This window comes from Culex quinquefasciatus, chromosome 1 (assembly GCF_015732765.1).
Source record: "Culex quinquefasciatus strain JHB chromosome 1, VPISU_Cqui_1.0_pri_paternal, whole genome shotgun sequence".
Lineage (NCBI taxonomy): Eukaryota > Metazoa > Arthropoda > Insecta > Diptera > Culicidae > Culex > Culex quinquefasciatus.
Window position 1 is genome coordinate 42,064,496 of NC_051861.1, and position 11,264 is coordinate 42,075,759.

Genomic DNA, 11,264 nt, shown 5'->3' on the forward strand with positions numbered 1-11,264 from the left:
AAAAACGGTAGTACCTATTCAACCTACCAAATTTTCAACATTCCAAAATTCAACTTTTTTTCTGTGTAGCGACTTTAAGAAAATCCTGTAATCTCTTGAAATATGATATCGAAAAACTGGTTTGACAATATTGTTCATGCCATCTCTGTAGTTCTAAGGTCAATAAATTACAAATATATTAAAACAATTCTTTGCATTCTTCAGTACTCACCAGCTCAACTTCTTTGTTGCACACGTCGCTAATGATGATGAACCGCCGCCGTCGTCGCCGGCACAATCCTTTAAACTCTGCAAATCACCAAAATCTCCTCCAGATCACTGCGGCTAAAACACAAGTTTCATTCACCAAGTTAATTCTGCAGCCAGAGCACGAGCATAAACAACATAAACCAGGAATAAAACTTCGTCGCGACTCTCTCGATTTAAATTAATTGCCGGGCGTCCGCAGTTCGTTTAACTCGTTGATTAGTTTGAGAACTGCATTTAGTGCTGCTCACATGTGACTTGCAATCCGGGGGTGGGCGGGGGTTTTGAGACAACTATGCTGTAAGGTCATTGCGTTGAAAGATGATAAAAATAGTACTGGCAAGTTGTCACCAACTCAATCGAACGAAAGCGAAAGTGTTCTGAGCTGTACAGTCAAGTCGCGCACTCATCAATCATCGGGGTCAAATGGTTAGGCGGTGATTGAAGACAGTTTAAATCAACGGAAGATTCACGTGGCGCCAATTTGATACAACTTCCAAAATACTTAATTAAGAAACGCGACCAAATTCGTCTTCCTGGTATGATGCAATACCAACTAGACTAAAATTAGTTCAAAAACCTAAGTGCCTCCCTAAACTTACAACTATACACGAAAGGTGCATTTATATACGAGCTTGACGGAGATGATGATGGGCTTCCCGGTCGAACTTTGCTCAGCAAAGCGACATCGAGAGTGATGCAATGTAAAGTTGAGTTGGTAATTGTTTTATTTTTTCGCATTTTTAAACTAGTTCTTAAGAACCAACGATGGAAGAATCTTCGTCAAAATAAAATCTTTTAATGCTCATCAAGAGAAATAATCGGAAGGGAACATGGCTCTCCTCTCTCGCGCAGGAAAATCGGTTAAATTCAATAAATCATCATCTGGAATATTCGGCGTAACACTGATTGCACCTGTCAATTTTCGTAGACGACCAATGTATGTCAAAAAATTTAAGTGGTGCTAACTTGGGTGCTAACAATAATATTCATAAAAAAACTGCAACTGATTGGTTTTCAACGAAATGTTCGGGAGCGACTTTTTGAACAACGCTGAGTACAATGTGATATGTTGGAGTGCACAGGTCATCCAAGAACTCCCGGAAGTTATGATCCGATGATCTACCTGATCATCAGAAATCTATATGGTTGTATTAAATATCTGTATAGCATTAGGTAGCATCAGTGGACCGCGATGGAGACGCTGTGCTATGTTGGATTGCTTTCGATCATCCAAAAATTCCGGAAGTAATAGCCTGGATACCTGTTCAACGGGGTATAGCTACAGGTAGTTTAAGTGGACCACGATGGGCACTCGCGCATGTTGTAATATCTGCGTTCTGATATGAAGATATCCTAGCATGTAATAAATATTATTCTAGAACTAGAAAATTGATTCTTACAGCATTAAACGTTGTGCATTAGTCACCCCGCCGCCACCCCGAACATGTTCGATGATTTATTTGGGTTAAATTCCACAGCTTTGATGGAAGTATGACAAGATTCCATTGTAACCATTGAATTGCTGACAAAAACATACCGTAATCAATTTTGCAGATCTTCCTCCTTGCCAAACTAGAAACACAAAACTCACTTTACAGAAACTGCGTTGTTCGGCAAAAAATTCCTCAGATTGATTGATACACTTTTTGCACTGATAATTTCTACGCAACTGTTTTGGCTTCTTATCTTCCAAGTGGGCCAGCCACTCAAATTAGCTGAACCGAAAAACAACCAGAACCAGGAAGCCACACAAGTGACGATTTTTGCACTTGATTTCAACGAAAACGTAAAAGTTACGAAAAATACACTTTTCACACCCCGTTTCTAGAACCGACGAAAAAACCGCGACTCGACGCCCCCAAAGAAAGGCGTAATTTTGCGGCGATTGTCGCGAACGCGAAATTAGGGCCTTTGTTTTGTTTTTCCTTGATGACTTTTCTGCCTTTTCTGATGTATCGACGAGTATCGTTATCAGCTGGGAGTACTCTCGCTATCGTGCATGAGTTACTCGCGGCACTCAGCTCTCTCCAACAAAGCAGCACCCTTACCAAAAATCATGACTTTTTGAGTTCCAAATCCCACTTTTCACACAATTTTTTCAGTTCAACCCATATAATCATTATTATGGTTGTAGTACCTGAACTCAAAAAATCGTATGAAAAGTGGGATTTGGAACTCAAAAAATCATGATTATTGGGGTGGTACACTGGCCGGGTCGGGGCCACTATGGTTCCCGCAATCTCCGTTCCGGTCCTTCACCGCACTTCTACTTCTCCGGCCTCTCCTCACTGACCATGGCTTTCTACCTAAGGTACTCGCGATTGAGTGTGTAGTAGTGCGGTTGTCAAAATCGCTATCTCTGACTCTCTCACTCCACTGACATTGACATTGTTTATGTTTTGGTTTTCCTGGCACGGTCCTTTGTTCTTTTGTTATTGTTTTGGTTTTAGTGGCACGGAGTCATGCACTCACACTGTCTGCCTGCCTGTCCGTTCCCTGTCTCTCCTCTCTGGCACTACCCGTCACTGAAAATCCCAGATGATAACCCGACCAGAATTCTACTATGATAATTACCCGATCAGAATACTTAGTGGAGCACCACATCTCGTTTTTCCTACAGACAGATGATTTCTTCATTACATGAAAACTTCCGAGATTTTTAAGTCAGCCATCGATTATGGTTGTTTCGCTCGCTATTTGTTGTGTCATGTTGACCAAATGGACCAACATTATTGCGACAACGTAGCAAGATACACTTTGCGATTGAATATGGGAAGTTACTTGGAAAGTGACCAGAAATATAACAAACTGACAAGACTTATAACAATTTTAGAAATTCCCAGGCCGTGTCTTAAGAGGCTTGCGAATGTATTTACCGTTTCTCTGCATTTTGAATTTATTATTCTAAAAATCTGTCTGAACAATTATTTAGTCATTGACCAACTAGAGATGTACATTACACCACTCTAACGTTTTCGGGATATGAGTGACTTGAAATTATCTTATTAGTTTACCATTTTTTTATCAGGGCCCAGAAGTATGTCATTTTTCATCATGTATTTATTTGAACTCGAGGTTAATGTAGGCTTTTGTCCTTGTGCCCCATATAAATAATTTTAGTATCAGATTCTCTAATGAATTGCTAATGGAGTTACGCGCGGACTCGAAATCCATCATTGGTTTAGTCGATAATCAACTGGAAGTGAATCGTGGGCTCTTAACCTCTTCATTTTGTTATTGTTTTTTTTTTTTTCTTCATTTGATTTTAAGTCTAGTTCATCATTTTGTTTTTTTTTTTTCAGCATTACTCGAAACTTAACCCCTTGCTCAGCAATTAAAATTGAATTGAAACTTATTTTGGTACGTGTTAGAATTTTTAAATGAACTTTTTCCCAGCTCAGGACTTTGTTTTATCGAGCTAAAGACTATTTTGAGCTAAGGGCTGTTTTTTTCATGGACCGACTGTTTTTACTAGATTGAGGCTCTAATTTACTAGCTATAAGCTTAGTATTAAACGAACTCGAAGTGATCTTACTTAATTGTATCGAGCTCGGGGCTCTGTCCTTTTCAATGAGCTCGAAACTCTGTTCTAAATGAAGCATGTTTATTTGTCTAGCTTGGAGCTTATGATTTCGAGCTCATATTTCAAAACATAAGGCTTATTTCAGAGCTCATGCATTTATTTATTATTTATTGTGCTAGGCTGTAACTCTTTTTCCTTATTTTTCTTTTTTTTTAGATCTCGTGGCTTTATTTTTCAAGCTAGAGGATCAATTCAAGATTGTTTCTTGTACGTGTTTTTACGGGCTCATGGCTCAGTAAATTGACGTGCTTGTAACTAAGAGCTCCTTTTTTCTCGATGCTCAGATCTTCTTTTTTTTAAAGCTCGAAGCGCAGATTTCTTTTTTTAAGAGCTCGTAGCGCAGGCTTCTGAAGAGCTTGAAGCTTGAAGTTTCGTATTTTTTTTTGTAACGAGCTCGAAGCTCACATTCTTCAAACGTTCGAATCTCGGAGTTTTTTTTTTTTATTATTTTAACGAGCTCGAGGCTCACACTCCTGAAGAGCTCGAAACTCGGAGTTTATTTTTTTAACGAGCTCGAAGCTCACATTCCTTAAGAGCTCGAAGCTCGGAGTTTTTTCAATCCCGGGCTCGAAGCCCAATCTCGAGCTCGGAGCTCAATATCCCGAGCTCGAAGCTCAATCCCGAGCTCAAAGCTCAATCCCGAGCTCGAAGCTCATTCCCGAGCTCAAAGCTCATTCCCGGGCTCGAAGCCCAATATCGAGCTCGAAGCTCCCCCGGGCTCGAAGCCCAATATCGAGCTCGAAGCTCCCCCGGGCTCGAAGCCCAATATCGAGCTCGAAGCTCCCCCGGGCTCGAAGCCCAATATCGAGCTCGAAGCTCCCCCGGGCTCGAAGCCCAATATTGAGCTCTATGCTCATAATTTCATTGCTTTGCGGCTGTTTCATTGTTTGTCAACACTACTGGTTTTTGGTATTTAGATTTTAATTTAACTGCCCGACAGTGCAACCCAAAAAGTAGGGCACATTTTCATCGGGTTTCTTTTTGCGGTCAATCACCACTTTTCATCTCCACTCCGTCATACTTTTTCTGCCACAGAAGCCTTTCCAACACTTTCGGCCAAACACTGAATCCTCCTACGTTGACACGATGGGTGATCCCATCCTCGTCGCCATTTGTGGTACACTGGCCGGGTCGGGGCTGTGATATTCTCCTATTTAATAATATTAAGCTACACACTCTTCGTCATCTACCAGGGAGCCGAGCTCCATCTTTATTATTCGGCTTCATCTTCCAGACTGACTACGCATCCACGCTCGCTTTACACTCACACATACACAGCTCTACACGCTTATCGCTGACTAGCTAACTTTGGTTAATGTTCAGGATGCCACATCCTCCCCTTTCCAAATTGAATGTTATAATAAGTACACTAACAAAACTTTAAAGTTAATATAAAACTAAAATCCTTTCTGCCGCTTCTCATCGCATGTTTTGCAAAGCCTGGTGAAGTGTCCGTCCCGTAGGGCTATCGGCTGCCGATATCAACGATGCCAATGATGCGGGTCCATTTCCCTTCTTTGCGTAATCATTGATCGTCCATCTATCCTGGTTTCCTCCGAGTCAACTAAAGTAGCGAAAAAAATGAAGAAAAGAGAAGAAAAAAAAACTAAAATCAGCAGTACTAGAAAAAAATACCATCCACTTTGACGACCCTCAGGATTTCTGTGGTCTATATTGCAAGTTTCAGCTCGAACCTAAGAGTCCAAAGGCACCCAAACCTCTTTCTACTCCAAGGAACCTAAAAACCCTGGGTTTGAATTGCAAACCTTTGGATTGCGAGTCAAACCGCCACCAGCGATTCCACCGGATCAGGCTTAGTTTGGTGTGTTGTTTGTTTTTATAGCAGGGGGATGACTCCCATATCAGGAATGACTTAACGGCCTAACAACACCGGGACCGACGTTTTAGGTTGGAGCAGATGAAACCCATGATCATCTGCTTACAAAGCAGACAGCGTAACCATTCCACCACGCCTGCCCGTATACCAAGCTCTAATACGTAAAATATAATGTGAAAACCACGTATATCATGTACGGTAAACCATGAACCTCTTTGTAACGCATTTAATCGTATTATAACATTAAAAATGAAAACTCTCTAAGGATTCCTCTCCCAGCTAAAATTGGATGTTTAATTGGTTTAGAACTCGGTCCTATTTCCATCCACTAATTTAACAAATTATATTACACCTTGATTGTTCTTCGCCTATTGAGCTTTCTATCACTTTGTTTAGATGGAACCATTATTATTATTTTGATTTTAAACTAAAACCACTGGAATCTTCCTATTGGGTTATAAATTTATGGAATTGATTAAGGAGCATTGTGTGATGAGAACGCTTTTTCTAAAAGAGTGATTCAAGGCTTTACCTTCAACAACAATGTGTTTCACAAAGATCCACATTCAACTTTGTAGTGGTAGTTACACTAGATTTATGATTTAACAATTTGGCTTTTTGTAATTGTTTCCGTAAACAGATTCCTCGATTCAGAGATAAACATATTTGGCCATGTTGACTGACGTACGTATGTAATGTTATTTATTTACAATTTGATTGATTCAAATTTTACATTCGCGGATCGCTATTTCGAATTTCGTGCCTTATACTATATATATTTTTTAGCATGTTTAAATGTAGTAATAGATTATATTTGTTCTTTCTTTATTTAGTCATTAAACATACATTGACTACATAGATCCCTGCTTTACCTCTATATACAATGGAACATTGTTTGTATAATATCTTTGATGATTTTCCAGTTTTTTTATAGTGGATCTGTTCATTGAGAAATTTATAGTGTCGCTAAATTTTTATAAGGTTCCATCATTCTTTTCGTTGCGTTCTTTGCAGGCAATGGTGCCCTATCCTTCCTTCCTGTGGAAATTTTTTGCGATACATTTTCGCGTTTTTTTATTATTAACTCATTGTACTGAAGCGTGATCCTAAAACTTATCAGCTTTCTTTGAACCGACTGCGTATGTGAATTGATCAAAGATTATGATTCTTCTGTTGTAATTTTTTTTTGATTATTTTTAATCATGTTATTATCTATTCTTTTGCATAATTTTGTACTCTACTGTGAAAACCTCCTCATTAAAATAACTCAACCTGACTCTTTCGGTAGCTGCAGCTAGTCTCGGGCAAACCCGACTCAATCTTCAGGAACTGTTTTGCTGCAGTTGGCCTTGGGCTAAACCCGACTCAACTTTTTAGGACGATTGGCCTTGGGCTAAACCCGACTCAATCTCTAGCAGCAGTTGGCCTTGGGCTAAACCCGACTCAACTTTTCAGGAACTCTTTTGTTGCAGTTGGCCTTGGGCTAAACCCGACTCAACTCTTCAGGAACTCTTTTGCTGCAGTTGGCCTTGGGCTAAACCCGACTCAACTTTTTAGGACGATTGGCCTTGGGCTAAACCCGACTCAATCTTTTGCAGCAGTTGGCCTTGGGCTAAACCCGACTCAACTTTTCAGGAACTCTTTTGTTGCAGTTGGCCTTGGGCTAAACCCGACTCAACTCTTCAGGAACTCTTTTGCTGCAGTTGGCCTTGGGCTAAACCCGACTCAACTTTTAGGACGATTGGCCTTGGGCTAAACCCGACTCAATCTTTTGCAGCAGTTGGCCTTGGGCTAAACCCGACTCAACTTTTCAGGAACTCTTTTGTTGCAGTTGGCCTTGGGCAAAACCCGACTCAACTCTTCAGGAACTCTTTTGCTGCAGTTGGCCTTGGGCTAAACCCGACTCAACTTTTTAGGACGATTGGCCTTGGGCTAAACCCGACTCAATCTCTAGCAGCAGTTGGCCTTGGGCTAAACCCGACTCAACTTTTCAGGAACTCTTTTGTTGCAGTTGGCCTTGGGCTAAACCCGACTCAACTCTTCAGGAACTCTTTTGCTGCAGTTGGCCTTGGGCTAAACCCGACTCAACTTTTCAGGAACTCTTTTGTTGCAGTTGGCCTTGGGCTGAACCCGACTCAACTTTTCAGGAACTCTTTTATATGCTCTAAAATCATAAATTCAACATTCTATCCACTTTCTCTTACAAAAAATGTTTTTTTTTTCTTTTTCCAGTAGCAACGGTATTACTGTAGAATCGTTATAATTCCTTAAATTATTGTTTAATAGATGGCTTCATTATTATAATTCTTAAGAATTCTCCCACAACGCAATTGCATTCAGTAAAGGTATAAACAGTTTAATACGAAAAAGCAAATGCTTATCCAATGCTAAGCATATACTTTTCATGTTTTTGCATATTCGCAAAAATCTCCCAAACTATTCAACAACAAACGCAACATAGCAAATTGGTTATGATTTACAACAACTCAACTTTTATTTTTAATAAATTTAAAAATACTTTAACTAACATAATATATTTCCATCGAGGACCTTTGGGATATTAAACTAGACGTTACGAAGCTAAACTTTCTGTCATATTAAAATATTAAAGATACATTTTGTATTTCTTAATCCAATGATTAAACACAAACCCTCATGACTGCTTTTTTTTTTACTTCAGGCCTTACAGTAAATATTCACAGGCTTCCAACTGTAAAAAAATATAAAGAAATCTATGCTCAAGTCTTTTTTGGCAATGAAGTTTTTTTTTTTTTTATATAAGCGACTAAACTTTGCATTTTCTTTTTGAAAACATTGCAAATTATGGACTTTTTCAAATCAATCATTAAAAAAAAACAAAGAAATTCAATTTTAGACCTGTAATTCACTAACTGTATTGAAAGCTTCCATACAACAATAGAATATTCTATTTATGTTCATAAAAACACTTTGCGCATTGCCTGGGAATATGAAAGTCCTGAAATACAATAAAATAATCTTTGTAGAAGCCAAACGTAAGCTAGTTGCAATCTACTGGCAAAATTTATTTAATAATGAAGGAAATGTCAACGAATTAGTACGAATATTCTATACAAAAATTAACACTATAACATCCGAAACCGTACTTCTAGAAAAAAACGACGTAATAACACAGGAAATAAATACCCAGTGTGGTTCACTCCACAACTAAGAAATTTTAAAAAATAGAAAACAAAAAGCCTACAAATTATACAAAAGCAATACAAATGACACAAATCTTCTGAATAATTATCTGAACATATCCGACCTTTTTCTTCTAATTCCTGTTGAAAACTCGGCATCGTGTATATAGTAATCATCACCCTTCCGCTCACCCAATTTTGGGTAATGTTATAATTGACTACTTCAATCAGAACCCCTTAATCGTGCATCATATAAACAAAACTATTTGAGTGCGCCGCTCGCGCTTACAGATTGTCGAGGGAGACAGATTGGCCGATGCAAAATAAATCGGCACTGGCAACGTATGTTTTGCGCTTGCCACACTGCCAGTTTTGCTGGGCGTAAAGGGCGGTTGGTGTCCAGCACGTTTGGTGTCCAGAAACATTGGCCAATCTGTTTGCCTTGACAATCTGTACTCGCGCTGGTGCAGCACACATCACTCCGCGGAAGAAACAAAAAACTGACATTTCAAAACTAAACAACAACACTCATATTAAGCCCTGCTCCCCTTACTCTCGCCTCCTCCTCCTCGCGCACATTTTTTTTAAATCTGAGTGATGGCAGCACAACGTTTAGGATTGCTGCGATCTTTGCATGCCGTGACGGATGCAACAGATAAATTTAGTTTGGTCGAAAGACGCAACGCGGGGGAGATGAAAAAGGGAGAAACTTCGGCACAGCGTTCGTGTGCTTCGTTTAGACATGTTAAGGGAAGAACACACACCAACCCGTCGTCGACTTCTTGCCAAAACCAAATCGAGCCACACATAGTCAAACCTCTTGAACATCCCAACCCAGCTATCAGGCCGTGCACGCGATCATCACGCATAACACTCTCACACACTCATACTTTCACACATACACACATCTTTCTGCTCCGCTCGCTTCACACAAACAAAATAACCGGAACATGCTCACCAAAACTCCAGAATCTCGGCTGCCTTCTGCCATCGTCGCCACGATGCCGTCCTGCCTTCCCAATCCGATGGAAAGCCGTCCTGCTGCGCAAAATTTCGGATCACGCACTTTATTTTATTTATTTTATTTTTTTCACTAATGGAAATTGACTATTCCATTTTTTTTTTGTCAGACTTTATTCACAAAATCACTATTAATCAACATGGCAGGATCGCCAATGTGATATTCTCCTATTTAATAATATTAAGCTACACACTCTTCGTCATCTACCAGGGAGCCGAGCTCCATCTTTATTATTCGGCTTCATCTTCCAGACTGACTACGCATCCACGCTCGCTTTACACTCACACATACACAGCTCTACACGCTTATCGCTGACTAGCTAACTTTGGTTAATGTTCAGGATGCCACAGGGGCCACTATGGTTCCCGCAATCTCCGTTCCGGTCCTTCACCGCACTTCTACTTCTCCGGCCTCTCCTCACTGACTGCCTGTCCGTTCCCTGTCTCTCCTCTCTGGCACTACCCGTCACTGAAAATCCCAGATGATAACCCGACCAGAATTCTACTATGATAATTACCCGATCAGAATACTTAGGGAGCGTTCTTTTATTACGTAACGCGAAAAATCGGACTTTTAGACCCCCCTCCCCCCCCCCCCCCTCGTAACAAAATTTCCATACAAATTTTAAAAATTTTGTATGGAGCGTAACACGGCCTCCGACCCCCCCTCCCCCCCAACTGCGTTACGTAATAAAAGAACGCTCCCTTAGTGGAGCACCACAATTGGTAAGGGTGCACTGCCGTTCTACGCATAATTGTCCCATGTCAATTTTGGACGATTTTGACTTTATGACATTTTTAAGTTTAGTTTTATGTGTACTTTAAGAAAAACACATAAAATCTGGTACTTTGTTCGCAAACTCATTAAAAACAACACCAAGTCTGTTTGTCCCATCGTTGAACTTCTACGCATGATTGTCCCACCAAGTATTTTCTTACACGGAATCATCAGTTTTACTAAGCATTATGTCTTGTTTACCAGTTGTATAGCAAGATAATCACAAATAAGGGTGATAAACTGCTAACTGGGGCGATTAGGGACACATAGGGCGAATAGGAACCCACGGGACAATTATGCGTAGAAACACAGAAATCGATCGAAAAATTTCAATCGCGTTTTTCTCAGTTGCACTTTTTTGAACATGGGACAATTATGCGTAGAACGGCAGTGCAGTTCTTTCACACACTGATAATCAACATTACACACTGTTCAGTTCACTTTTACACGAAAGTGTGTAATCATACTTGAACTGAAAAATCCCATATAAGTGTGTAAAAGTGATCTGAAAAAAAGTGTAATGCTGTTTACCAGTGCATTTCAAATATCGATTAAATTCCATTCCAAATTCTACTAATTTCAAATAAGCGTGCTCAACTTTCAAAACAAATCCCTGGGCACTCACGAGAGAATTAC

General features: G+C 39.9%; 2 protein-coding genes across 5 annotated transcripts in view; both read right to left on the reverse strand.

Annotated features, from left to right (window-relative positions):
* The window catches only part of LOC119771181 (G protein-coupled receptor kinase 2), a 247,879-nt gene extending 245,969 nt beyond the window's left edge, over positions 1 to 1,910 (reverse strand). The window contains exon 1 of one of the 2 annotated variants that reach the window (XM_038266730.1): positions 1,787 to 1,910. The gene's annotated coding sequence lies outside the window, so the exon portion shown is untranslated. Of the gene's footprint in view, positions 1 to 211; positions 298 to 1,786 lie in introns of those variants that run through there. The other variant, XM_038266728.1, reaches the window with a different exon arrangement.
* LOC6040670 (cystinosin homolog) overlaps positions 1 to 1,910 on the reverse strand; it is a 37,695-nt gene extending 35,785 nt beyond the window's left edge. For 2 of the 3 annotated variants that reach the window (XM_038266732.1, XM_038266736.1), the window contains exon 1: positions 212 to 324. The gene's annotated coding sequence lies outside the window, so the exon portion shown is untranslated. Of the gene's footprint in view, positions 1 to 211; positions 325 to 1,786 lie in introns of those variants that run through there. The other variant, XM_038266733.1, reaches the window with a different exon arrangement.
* Positions 1,911 to 11,264: the final 9,354 nt, after the last annotated feature.